This window comes from Balaenoptera acutorostrata, chromosome 5, assembly GCF_949987535.1.
Source record: "Balaenoptera acutorostrata chromosome 5, mBalAcu1.1, whole genome shotgun sequence".
Classification (NCBI taxonomy): Eukaryota; Metazoa; Chordata; class Mammalia; order Artiodactyla; family Balaenopteridae; genus Balaenoptera; species Balaenoptera acutorostrata.
This window is the reverse complement of record NC_080068.1, coordinates 129,190,815-129,205,273: the sequence shown is the minus strand read 5'-3', so window position 1 is coordinate 129,205,273 and position 14,459 is coordinate 129,190,815.

The window sequence follows — 14,459 nt, the reverse complement described above, 5'->3', positions numbered from 1 at the left end:
GAATCTTGGAGAATATTTATCCTATTTTCTATGGCATAAGCCAAGTATTTAAATCATACAAAAGTTATTAAGAAATATGTGCCTCCTCAAATTGTTTGTGATCCCTCAGAGAATTTGTGACCTGCTCTGATTCTGGTAGTGGTGTTAAATAGCAGGCTTTATTTGAACATAGTAACCAAATATGCTTATTGATCTCATACAGAACATACCATGAGTAATCCAGTCTGCCAACTTGAAGGATAGGAGAAATCAATAAAACTTTCAAATTCTTATGTAATTTTGAACCAATTCTGACACCAGGTAACAGTAAGTATAAGACGTTAAGAGAAGAGTAGCTGTGTTTCAAGTCTTCTTCCTCTGCTTATAAATATTGGCCACTAAACGCAGATATAATCTGAAAATAAGAAACTGAAGTAAAGTTTACATGTGGTACAATAAGCTTACCGATTCATAGTTTTGGAACAGTGAGGGTTGTGACACAGATGTGTTCTTCTCTGAACTCAGATTGAAGTTGTGGTTATTCCCAATCTCTTTAGTACTTAATTACGCTCAATTTCTTGATTTACATATGCCAGTTTTCTTCCAACTAGAGAGCAAGCTTCCTAAGAACAGTTACCACATCTTACACTTCTTTTGTGTCCCGACATTTACTAACAGTCTAGGACACCTGTTAAATGGTTAACAAATCTATAACTAGTCAAAATTCTTTTGCAGATGTTTGCTATCATTTTAGGTGGAAGAGTAATCAGGTAACGCTGGATTCAGATTACACAGTGACCTCTTTATCAAAGCAAGAAGCGTGCCTTAGCTGTATTAGTTTGCCCATTCTCTTGTATTGTCATTGCGTCCACCCTGGGGTAGGAGTTTGATATTTTTCTATTGATGTTTGAACTTGTCTGTACTTTAGGCTCTTTGCTAGAAAGAATGAGAGGAGCAGTTTCTTAGAATTATTGAAAACCTAGAATTTTAGCCTTAATCAGCATTGTAGTCTTTTCATGGAATCTGTTCAATCCCCTTTATAGACAAATATCTTTTATCAACACAAGATTCTGAAATTAATATTTTAAGAAAATGTATCTCTTTTCCAATTTGAAACTTGAAAATCATACAATTTATTTAAAAGAAGAGTTTATGGCATTAAATTTATCTTTCTTCAGGTTGTTTGAAGGAAGGAGATCATAGTGCTGGTATAAAGGAAAGATTAGAAATCTGGATTCTATCTTGAGGTTTTCCAGAAACTACAATAAATAGCTCTAGACCTTGAATAAAAATGTGTGTGTGTGTGTGTTGGGTGGGAATATGGTTGGGGGATATGTTGGATAGTGCTTCTAAATTCCCTTCCACTGTTAAAATTTGAATTCTAGGATACCCATTTTGTATTTTAATGAATTTATTCAAGGCATTATATGGAATTAAACTTCTGAATTTATTATTTTTAAGCCCTATAGCTGTCTCCAATCACTTACCCACTTGGAGATGTTTCCTCATTTTAATATAAAGAGATTGGCCAATCTGTCTCATAGGATTCTTGGAAACAGGGAAGTTCATGCATGTAAAACTTTAAAAAATGATAAAGATCTAAATAACAATGTTTTTGTTACCATCACTATCTTTGCACTTAACACACACATATACACACGTTTACATGTATTTAAAGCAGTTTCCCCATAATATAAAATCCTCATTTTCTGCTCACAGCAACCTGACTTACGGTAGCCTATGTCTAGAAATTATACAGGCTGACAAAATTTCAGTGTGTGCTCACTTGTAAAGACTAACACTGAGTAAACGTCTTCCCCACTACCTAATAAGTGTTTCTGAACAGATTGTTGAACTACTATCAGCTGGAGTTGCTGACAGTCACTGGAATCTTCCAACCTCATTAATTATGTGTTCAAATAATTTGGCACCTTAAGAACTTCTAATTATGCCCAGATCCCAATCTTAATTTCTCAGTTTATTATGATTTCTTCATTATGTCCTAACTCTCTGAGTAAGCAGCTTATCTCCCAATATCTCCTCTTCCCTAACAGATGTTCTTTCTAAACAGATGTTGGCACTTCCTAGGAAGGAGTCATCCTTGTCTGAAGAGAAATGTTAATTGACTTAATCATGTGGAAAGCTTTAGAGAGAAGTATCATGTCTTTCTGTCCAAATCTGCCTCTTCACCCACTCCCAGTGAAAATCAAAACAGACAAACAAATAATAAAATAGAGGTAGCTCTTTCTCCTTTCACCTATTTATCCCTCTTTCTCTTCATCCTTCCCTCCCTCTACTCCTTTCTCCTTTTAAGATACTTTTTCTAGTTTAAGCTAATAGAAGAATTCAATCCATAATTAAAAATCTGATTTAAAAGTTGGAAAATTGTACTGAAATATTCTCCTCTTCAAATGTATACAGTCAATGATAAAAATAAAATAACAATAAACAATAAAATAATATAATTTAAAATTAATTGAGTTTATAGCTTCCTTTACATCTCCATTGTTTATGTGGGGTGAGAAATCCATGACAGATCCTGAAAATTAAGAAATCTTCTATGAATTCTGAGAATTTCTCAATATGTATAGGCTTTTTCTAATGTCATAGGATGAAACAAAAATGATGCAAAGAACTATCTAAAGCAACCTCCTCATTTCATCGATAGAAAAAACTAAAGTTCTGATAAATCTAATGGCTTACTTATGGATACAAACTAGTTGTTGGCAGATCTATAGAGAAAACACATTTATGTTTCCCAGCTGTTTAAAAATTTTATTTAGAAATTTGTGAATTAAAAGAATTGTTCATTTAACTTGATACTATCATTCCCGGTCCCTAGAAAGACATTTAACACATGGCATATGTTCATTAAGTATTTGTTTTTAAACAGATATGTTTTTGTTCTATTAACAGCTTTCTCATTGCGAGGCATTATTGAAATGAAGTTGCCGGTTAGGGTTTGGATACCATAACTGTCTGGGTTCAAATTCTGGCTGCTCCACTCAACAACAGTGTGATCTTGTGCAAATGGCCTAAATTCTCTGTGCTTCCATTTCCTAAATTTCCCTAAAATGAGGATAACAATAAGAATATGCCTTAGATTTTTATGAAGAGTAAGTTAAAGTACTTGGAACAATGCTTGGCCAACACATAGTAAACATTAAAAAAACATGAGGTATTATTCTTGCTTTATGAACTAGTAAAACACATTTTGTAGGAATGAAGGTATAACTTTCCTTTAATGAATGTGTTATGTAAAAATCTAAACATAAACATATAATGAAGGTTATGAGGATGGGATGGAGTGGGAGTAAATTACTTATTTCTTTTACAAATAAATCTTTATTGGCAAAACTATTGAATTTAAGTTTCATTTAGTTGGAGAGCATTTTTGGCGAGTCTCTTTGAGTGCATTCTTTATTTTTTTAGTAACATAACTCAAAATCTAGAAGTGATTTTAGAGCTTCTATTATCTGCTTTCACCTCCCAGAAATATTAGATATGCCTCACTCTACAGAAAAGTTAGTATAACAAACTATTGAATCAATGAGTAATTATGTATTTTGGATATTAACCCCTTATCAGTCTTACCATTTGCAAATATTTTCTTTCACTCAGTAGGTTTTCTATGAGTTTTGTTGTTGGTTACCTTTGCTGTGCAAAAGTTTAATTAGGTCCCATTTAAAAATTATTGCTTTTATTTTCTTTCCTTTAAGAGACAAGATCCAAAAAGAATATTGCTACAGTTTATGTCAAAGAGTCTTCCTTCTTGTTTTCTTCTAGGAATTTTATGGTTTCTGATACACTTAGATCTTTACATTATTTTGAGTTTATTTTTATATATGGTGTTAGAGAATGTTTTAATTTCATTCTTTTACATGTAGCTGTCCAGTTTTCCCAGCACCACTCTTTGAAGAGACTGTCTTTTCTCCATTGTATGTTCTTGCCTCCTTTGTCATAGATTAATTGACCATAGGTGTGTGGATTTATTTCTACACTCTCTATTCTGTTGCATCCATTTATGTGTTAGTTTTTGTACCAGTACAATACTGTTTTGATTACTGTAGCTTTGTAGAATAGTCTGAAGTCAGGGAGTGTAATTCCTCTAGCTCTGTTCTTCTTTCTCAAGATTGTTTTAGCTATGTAGGGTCTTTGTGTTTTCATACAAAATTTAACATTATTTGTTCTAGTTCTGTGAAAAATGCCTTTGGTATTTTGATAGAGATTTCATTGAGTCTATAGATTGCCTTGGGTAGTATGATCATTTTAACAATATTAATTCTTCCAAGCCATGAACAGGGTATATCTTTCCATCTGTTTGTGTTATCTTCAATTTCTTTCATCAGTGAAAGAATAATTATAAATAAGGAAAAAACAGATGAGATAAATTTAATGTAACTTTGGTTTGGATACACCCTGTTGCTGGGAAATTAGGAGGAAGAGAAGTTTCTTTATCTCTTTTGCAGCTCTTATTAAGATTTTAAGAGGGCATGTAGAATTTCAAAGAAATATTGGTATTTCTGTAAAATTAATCAGTCTATTATCAAGGGAGATGCTAAAATATTGATTCTCATCATTGTGAAGAAATTTATTATAAGTGTTTTCTCCAATAGGTAGACAAAAAGGTTATATATTTTACTTTAAAGCCAACACTCCAAAATGTGGAAGCAAGGGGTAAGATTAAGATTCATAAAGCAATTGATTAACTAGTGAAATGATTATGCCTTGCTCTTTGTATTTTAAAAATCTTTAATACTTTTAAGGTCAGATATATTGAGGCATAAATTTCATATTATGAAACTTAATCTCTTTTAAGTGTACAGTTTAATGAGTTTTGACAAATGTACACCACCATTTCAGTCAAGAAGCAGACCATTCCCATCACCCACCAAATCTTCCTTTGTTTGGGAATATGATAAGTCTACAGATCAGTTTGGAGAAAATTGATGTCTTAACAAGTTTGAGTATTTCCAGGAATGAACACACTGTTGGGAATTTTTGGTAGTATTCAGCATACAAATCTTGCACTTACTTTGTTAGATTCATCTCTAAATATTTCACATAAAATATTTCCATTACATTTAGTATCTGATGATTTCAGACTGTGGTGGTCATTAGTTACACTCACCAGTACTCCAGTTCTCCTTTTATTGGACTTTTGTCACGTTTGTCCTTTACTGCTTTCTTGAAGACATGGCTTGCTTTGTCCACTATACATTTCTAAGCAGAAGTCTTTAAGAGCTAGTGGGCAATTCACCCCTTCCAATTGCCACCAGCATGGAAAAATTGTAGGAAAATGTTGCATGTTTATGCTGTGTGTACATGTCAGGGTGATTGAAATCTAGGGTATGCAAAATGGGAGGAAGCCTGGAAAAGCAGTGGTTAAGATTATGGAGACATTCAGTACCATTTCAAAGCAATGGGGGAACTTCTGAATATTTGTAAGCAGGGGAATGGAGTGGCCACAGCTGAGCTATGGAATGACAAATCTAGGATAGGAAGGGTTAAATTGAAAGGGAAGAGCCCCTAATGGTACCTATTTAGGAAACTATTCCATTAGTCTGTTGATGAGGAGGGTCATCTATGTTTGTAATAGAGCAAATGGAAAGGGAAAAAAAAACAAAAATGAGACACATAGAGAGAAGAAACAGGAATTCATATCTGGTTGAATGTAGTAAACAGAAGAGGGAGAATCTTTCAGGGAAGAACTTCTGTGGCAGTATTGTAGTGGACTCTTCTTTTTAGGGAACTGTTTGGAAAATATGTATGTTTCTATATCAATGTAGAGGCAGCTATTGTGGGACAGTCGCCTTGTCAGAATCTTCATTTTTGCCAGTATCTGAGATGGGGTTCATACTTTCTCCATGTCACGGTTTGAAGGGAAAGAGAGGGGAGTGCTAGAGAGATAATCTTTTAAATTCCAAGATTCAGTAAGAAATAGCTTCCTGATTTACTGGATAAAGACAGTAAGGGCACTTCATGTGTTCTGCTCTTTCTCCTGGCACTTGAAAGTACTCTGTGTGCAGTCAGGAACTGGCTGTCTTTGGCATATTTCTAACTTTGAATCTAGGACTGCATATGAGACTGAGTTTCATTTTTCTTACTTTTCAAATCAGGGTTATGTTTTTCAAAGTCTACTTCAGGTTGCAAACACAGGAGACAAAGTGTAGACATAACTGTGTTTATTCTTACTGGAGAATGAAGATTTGGTGCTTTTCCAACCTTACTTTCTCACGTGAGAAACAAATAGATTTTCAACAGTATAAATGTCCTCTCTCTCCTCTGTTCTGCCCAGATTCTGTAGAACTTAAAGCTGAACTGCCTGTGAGAATGACTATGACCTGCTGCCCATTTTCTGAGCATTGGTTTTGCTGTCTGGTGCATGGAATTTTCTCCTTAGATTTTGGAATTACAGCGCTCTAGTAATGCCCTAGAGCATAGCCTTCCTGCAGCTTATCCATTTTGCCTCTTAGGTCCCTGTGCTTTGAGATACATTCATACACAATGAAGTAGTTTGCACATATCTTGTATTATCTTTCTGTTAGCTTGAAAAACACACACATTAGAGAAAAGCACCCTCACTGTAAGCTTTACAATTGTCACCTCTGTCAGCATTGTATGCCCTGAGGACTGATCTGACCACAACCAGTATGCTGCTTGGGTTTAGCTTGGGGAAACCATATCTGTGTTTTACCTTTTTAAATGAAGACTTGTAGTAAAAAATGTGGTTAGTCAATAATCTAAATACACCTGTTAGATAAGAATATATACACCAGAGTCTAAGGCAGTCATGGAGCTAAGTTTAGTTGCTTTTCTTTACTGTTGAGAAATGTATAAAGAATGACTTTGGAAGTAGCCTAGCTAGGGACAAGTAACTTCAAATAATCATTAGAATAATACTCATCAAAACAAAGTAGGCCTTCTCCCTTGCATTTTCTCATAGAATTTAGTGAATAATAATAATAATAAAAATAATAAAATATACGGTGGAAACAGTATCCCCAGCTGAGTGTTAAACTCTGTTGTTAATTTAGTGTATTTTAAAAATTGAGAAGAGGGCTGCAGCTGCCTGCTGTGTCTGCCAAGTGGTGTCCGGATACCATAGTGGATTTAGCCAATTTACAGAAAAACTCACCTGTAGGCCAGGTTTTTTCATGGACTCTTTCTTCCTATTTTTTCTGTTTCTCCCATTCCTCTTGATCTCTGGCCTCTCAATGTACCTCTGTACATCTTTTTTCGTGTTGACCAATTCTTAAATCTCATTCCCTTTTTCCTAAGTGATAAAATGGTGGTGATTTTACCTGCCGTCATATAAAACTCTTTTGAGATATAATCCGTAGGTATTATTTATACATATTATGCTTGATATGTTTATTTGCCCATTTTGGTATTCATTTCAATTTGAGTTTTATGTCTTTGGATGAATGTAGGACATTCGAGTGCCATTTAGCGGCTTTTTCCTGAAACCCCTAAGCACCAGATTTCCTCCTATATAGGAGTGGCCATAGCAAGTAGCAAGGTCTTTATTAATAACTAACTTACCGCTAAAAATAACTTACTAGATTAAGCACTGAGGAAAATGGAAACTGACAAATTCGGTATCAAAATATAAATCTAACATAGGTATGTGTTTGTCGTAACATCTGTATATGTTTGGAGGCTGACAAAAGAAGGTTGTTACCTAGAGATTATTGTGGTTATTTGACTTTAGCTGAGAATATTATTAGACTCTGTGAAGTACAGGTGTTATCAACTGTAAGCACTTGTAGACCCAGGAGCCGTGCCATCAGGTTTCAATTGTCTAGGCATAGGAATAAATGTGAACTTCAAAGGAAACTTTCATGTGAAGAAGCAATTTGAGTGAACAGAAAAATAATGGACTGGAGAAGGCCGGGTTTCAGAAGGAAGAGTAATACACCACCATTTCATCTTTCATGAGGGATCATTAGGAGATGTTAAGAAAAAATTTGAAGTTAGAATTTCTGGGCACATGAATGTTGAGTACAATTTGCTGATTATAGATTCTGCTATTACTATCTTAATCAATGGGTAACTTGGATAGCTGTATATGTAGCCTTAACACTTATGAAGATATAAATACTTATATTTTATTTTATTTTATTTTTATTTATTTATTTATTGAATTTTATTTTATTTATTTTTTTATACAGCAGGTTCTTATTAGTTACTCATTTTATACATATTAGTGTATACATGTCAATCCCAATCTGCCAATTCATCACACCACCACCACCCCTCCGCCTGCCCGCCACTTTCCCGCTTTGGTGTCCATACGTTTGTTCTCTACTTTTAAAGCTTAGCATTCTTCTAGTAGATCTGGTAGACAATGGAATATATGTCTGTAGGACTGAACTTACAAAGTTGCTTAACTTATATGAGGGAGTAACTTAGGTGCTGAGAGAAGCTGGTTCACATTTTCCTTTCTTTTTCCTGTACTGTATATCAGTATAGAGGGTGCAGTTTACCACTCAATTAGGCACAGCCCCTCCCCAGTGGGTTTAACACTAAAAGTAAATGAGTTTCCAATCAGACTGGTGTTGCTCATTCACAAAAGGAAAAAAATTTCAAATTGGAGCATGTGTCTGTGCAAACTCATGCTGCTGATAACATACAAAAAAAGAGGTTTAGTTCACACGTTTTTTATTGCCACACAGGGATACAAATGAGAAAATTAGGCTATAAGACTTGATTGAAGTTTCAATATATGAGCATTTTTTAAAAAGTGTCCATGAAACAACATTCTGACATTTTTCCCTGGCTTTGCTGTCCTGTTGGGTAGCAACATGCTCTCCCTATAGCAAACAAGCTTGATGCTATTAGTGCCACAGGGCTCATCCCATGTGGTATAGATCTGTCTCATTTCTCTGAAATGTGCTCTCTTGCATTCCAAAATCCTTCCTTTGTTTCCTCTAAAGAAATCGTTTCTAATTTGAAAACCTTTGTAGATGGAATCCATATATCTTTTTACTATTGGTGGGTAAGGAGCTCTCTTCTTTGGATACTGGATAATAATAGATTTTGTGGGTATGACAGCAATATGGCCAGATTCTCTGTGAAAAGAATTGCTTTCATGCTGTTCTTTGAAAGAAGAATAACAGCCTTTGTTATTGAAGGAATTGCTTCTTTTCATCAAAAATTCTGAAGTATCTAATTGACTCTGAGGATATTCCCTTTCTGTCCATGCTGAGATTCTGCCTCTAGCCCAGGTGTTGAAACTGCACATGTCCACTACACCAGACCAGAAGCATTATTTTTCAAATAGTTTCTTACTTTTTAGCATCAAAACTGAAGATATGACCACAAATAATAAAAACTCTTCTTTGTGTAATAGTTTAAAAATGGAGAGGCATTTCTGGCTAAGATGGTATTCTACATTTTGGACATTTTTTTAAGGGGGGATGAGAAGCAGATTGTCATTGATTATTCATAATATGTTCTTAGAGAGGAGTTTAATAAGCACAGTGTTCTAGAAAACACAGCTTTGGAAGGGTCACATTGCCTGGCCACATGTTATATATTAAGGAGAATTAATGCGATTGGAGATAATTTCTGCTATGGTGTTACTGCTGCCTGTTAGTACAAGAGCTGGAGGGTACGTGAACTAAATGTTCCTTAGTTCACAGGGTGGTGCATGATGCATTTTCTTGGCTCGCCCCAAAAAGCCATAAATTGATTGAATGAGCTGAAGAAGAAATCCAAAAGGATTTTCAGAGGGCAAGTACTCATTGGGGGCTATTCTTGACCAAATGGCTACTTGGCTGTGTTATCTGAACATCACATAATCTCTAATTGCTCCAGTTACTTCATAGGTCAAGTACAACCCAGTCTGTGTCTACATGACACCATTGCAACTATTTGAAATCAAAGCATTGTCTCAAAATGAACTCAACTGATTTTGTTTTTCCCTTGAGTTGACAGTTTTGTTTGGGTGTTGTATAGACAAAGCCTCAATAATCAGCAGTAAAACCTCAGCCATTTAAACTCTACTGATTCATAATTTGTGTTATTTTGACCTGGGTGGATCTAAAGTTTATCTTAGTACAATCTGTTAAGGACAATTAATAAAATTAATATGCTAGTAGTATAAACTAAATGAGACTGCAGAGGAGATTGGATCAAGATGGAAAAATGAGCACATGCTCCTATTTTTCCTTCCACCTCAAATCCTTAAACAGAGGAAATATTTAAATATTTAAAAATAATAAGTCCATAATAACATTGTAAAATAAAGAGAATGACTATAATAAACATATGAAATCAGTTGACTGAGGAAACTATAGCCCTCCAAGTGCATAAGAGGATAGTGCAAAATATATGGGGTGCTCTCTAGGGGACCTCTACACTTTAAGGACATTGGATCCAAGGGGCAGAGAGGTCCCTGAGAAGAATCAAAGCAGTTGGTTGGGGTGTCAAACTGACACAAGCTGGTGAATTGCTCCACAACCAATTCCAGAGTTCCAAGCCACTGATATTTTTTCTTGGCATAGTGAGTGTGAGGATTTGGGTCAGAGAAGAGGGCTGGTCCTTGGTGGCTTATGATACCCAGGTAGGCTAGAAAGCCCTTACTCCTGTAAAATGATTTGCTGGTACTCCCTGGTTGGGTAGCTTGTCCTACTCCTTTCCCACGGGGGAAGAACCACAGTAAATATGCAGTCATAAGCATACAACGAAATCATCAGGCATTAGTGACAGTGAACTGAATAAACATAACACCTGAAAAAAGAAAGCCAATGAAACATGCAGGAAAAGGCTTTGAATAAGTATAAATAATATTCCCAGTGGGATGAGAGACTATATCTTGGAGATAAAAAGACACCTTGGAGATAAAAAACAATATAATTGAATAATAATTGGGAACTTCCCTGGTGGCACAGTGGTTAAGAATCCGCCTGCCAATGCAGGGGACAAAGGTTTGAGCCCTGGTCTGGGAAGATACCACATGCCACGGAGCAACTAAGCCCGTGCACCACAACTACTGAGCCTGTGCTCTAGAGCCCGTGAGCCATAACTACTGAGCCTGTGTGCCACAACTACTGAAGCCTGCATGCCTAGAGCCCATGCTCTGCAACGAAGAGTAGCCCCTGTTCACCGCAACTAGAGAAAGCCCGCATGCAGCTATGAAAATCCAATGCAGCCAAAAATAAATAAATAAATAAATTTATTTTTTAAAAAAGAAAAATAATTGAATAAACTTAATAGCAGGTATATATAACTCAAGCATGAATTAATGAGCTGCAAGATTCAGCAAAAATAATTCTAGAATATAGCATAAAATAACAAATAGATGGAATCTATGAAAGAAAAGTTAAGAGGTAAGCTGAAGTTTAAATATCAGTGCTATAGAAGTTTCTGAGAATGAAAAATAATCGAAGGAATGATAGAAAAAAAATTTCTAGAGATCAAGATAGACATGAGCCTTCAGTTGGCCTGTGAGTGCTGAGCTAGGTGAATGAAAAAAGACCCACGTGCAAATAGATATATTGTGGTGAAATTTCAAAACTAAGGAAAAAGATACAATTCTAAAGATTCAGAGAGTAAAAAACTGTATCTCTTACGAGAAATGGAAATCAGATTAACATTAGACTTCTCATTGGCAACGTTGGAGGCTAGAAGGAAGCGAAGAAATACCTTTAGAGTTTATAGGGAAAATAATTTTAGATTCATAATTCTATATATCCTTAAGCTAGTTTACAATTTACAGGGATAGGAATTTGAGATTTATATATTTTTAAGATTTACAAAGCCTCAGAACATTTACTAACCACAGAAACATTCTAAAAGAAGTACTAAAAGGTTAAGCAAAGTGAAAGAAAAACAATACAAGGGAATAATGTGGAGTACAAGAAATAATGATGATAATTGTAGTCATAATTACTTAAACAAGGATTTGTTTGGCACATACTATTTTTCAAGTACTGTTTAGGAGCTATTCATTGATAGAATGTTTGAACATTCACGTTACAAATGTAAGAAGAAATATTGGAAGACTGAACATAATATGTATATCTCTCAAATCACTAAAGGAAAAGAATGAAATGAGAAAATTTAACCAATTCTACAACAGCAAGAAAGGTACATGAGAAGCAAACAGAGGCATGACTTATTAAAAAAAAAGATAGAAGGAACAAGGCCAAATATATTAAAACATATAGTCATAATCACATTAAAGTTATAATCATATTAAAAGGTTACATTCTCCCAGTGAAAGGTAAGGATTCAGATTAGTTTTGAAAGAGACGTCAGGTTACTTGATACATCTGACTTAAACCTTGCTAGCTTCATTTGTGTTCTTCAGCTATTTCCTTCCCTCTGAATACACCACTCACACCTATATGAAATCATGGCCACTGCCTTTGTGGAGTCTAGAGAAAGAGTAATATCTCAAAAAGAATTTTGCCAGATGGAGTTGAGTGCAGTCTGATAGGTCAAGACCGAGAGACGAAAAAAGTTTTTGAGAGAGCTGCAAAGTATCATTAGCATGGATTAAAAGAAAGAGTGACAGTTTAAGACTTAGAAAGATCTTTTGATCCTCTAGCTTTCTACAGACAGGAAACCGGTGGAGAAAGAGACTTATCAATCAATGATGGCATATTCTCCAATGCCCTCTTCATATACTGCCAAAGAAGAGGGAGAACATCCCAAAGAATGGAGCTAGTAGCCAAGGAAAACAATGGACTGGAAAGTTTCTCCTAAGAAACAGGACTTGGGCCTAATTAGAGATTTTCTATCCCACGGTAGGGCGTTCTGTCCAGAGTGATTTAGAAGAGCTATAGACCCGTGACTGCTATTGCCTTTCATTCTTCCCCTTTTGAAATGGTGGCGCTTATTGCGGTTATCCTGTCTCTATCCCACCGTTTATGATGGCTATATGGAAGAGTGGGGGGCAAATAACTTATCTTTATAGCTTCACAGTTGTTTAGATCAAGAGCAACTACACATGGATCCAATCTAGATCATAAGATCTGGGACTTCATGCCTAATGTTGTTATCAAGACGTTTTGGGATGTCTTGGAGGGGTGAGTTTTTCCTGTAGGAGAGAGTGAATAATTTTGATCAAGTGGGTGGGCTGCGGTTAAGTTGGATAATTGTTTTCAATTTTCACTCTTTCTCTGTACCATACTACCTTGCAGTACCTCCCTGTGGAGTAGTCATCGAATTTGGACTTAGTCACAGAACATGCTTTTTAGTGGTGTGGTACAAGCAGAGGGTTTAAATTTACTTGTATTGTTTTGATAGCTTCTTGTGTTTCTACCATGTGCTATGAGAATAAGGTACCTCAAGTGGGTACTGATTCTAGAATGAGACATGTAGAATGATCTTTGAACCCAACCCACAATCTTGTGGGTCAAGAATATCCCAACAAAGAACAGAGAGCTACAGCCAACCTTCAGACCCATGAGTGAGAAATGAGAACCTGTTGTTAGAAGGTACTCTGAGTTTTGGAGCTGATTACTATGTAGTATTATTGCACCAGAGATGGAATATAATGGGAATTGGTAGAAAGAGTAATTAACAGATGTATCTGTTAAAATGGGCTAGGTTATACTGTGACAACAAACAATCACACTATCTCAGTGCCTTAGAACCACAAAGGTTTTTATGTGACTCATGCTGCATCTCCATTGAGGGTTGGCTGTGGCTCTAATTGAGGACCCAGGCGGATGGATCAGCTACAGTCTAGAACACTGGTGGTCTTATGGCTAACGGGGAAAATGCGGATGGCAAAGCATATGCTGATTCTCAAAGCTTCCAGCCAAAAGTAACCAATGACAATTCTGTTCACATTTCATTGCCTTAGAAAATAACATAGCTACTCCTGAGGACAATAGGGTAGAATTGTATAATCTTCCCCTGCCTCCCCCACCCCCCGCCCTGGGAAGATCAGATGTAACAGGTTAATAACAAGTTAAAAAGAACAAAACCAAATTGCTATGCTAAATGCATTCTAAATCGCCTCTGCATAGATTCTGTCAGTTGGCATAAAAATATGTCAATTATTATCGTGATTACAAGAGAAAAAAACTCTTACGGTAAAGTAACTTCAACTTCCTTTATGTAATTGCAACATATATTGTGGCATGTTCTACATTATGCTGAAGTTTGGGGACTGAAAGTAAAACCCTCAGTATACCCGTTCGGTCTTTAAAAGCTTTCTGAATCTTCAAGAGCTATCAATTGCATGCTTTTTATGGTAGAAAGAGTACTGGTTTTTGAGTATTCAAATTCTGCTTTTTTTTCCTTGTTTGAATCCTTCGAATCTGTCTGCATAACAGTAAAATTGGGGAGAATAATACCTCTACTTTCTTGCATATCTGTAAGGATGAAAAAGGCTTTACTTAAAAGGTCTGAATATTGGTGTGCTCAGTAAATGATAACTGCTGCTGTTGTTGCTTTTCTTGGTGGTATTGTTCCTATCCAGGAAATTCATACTTGGTTATTTTATTTATATATATATA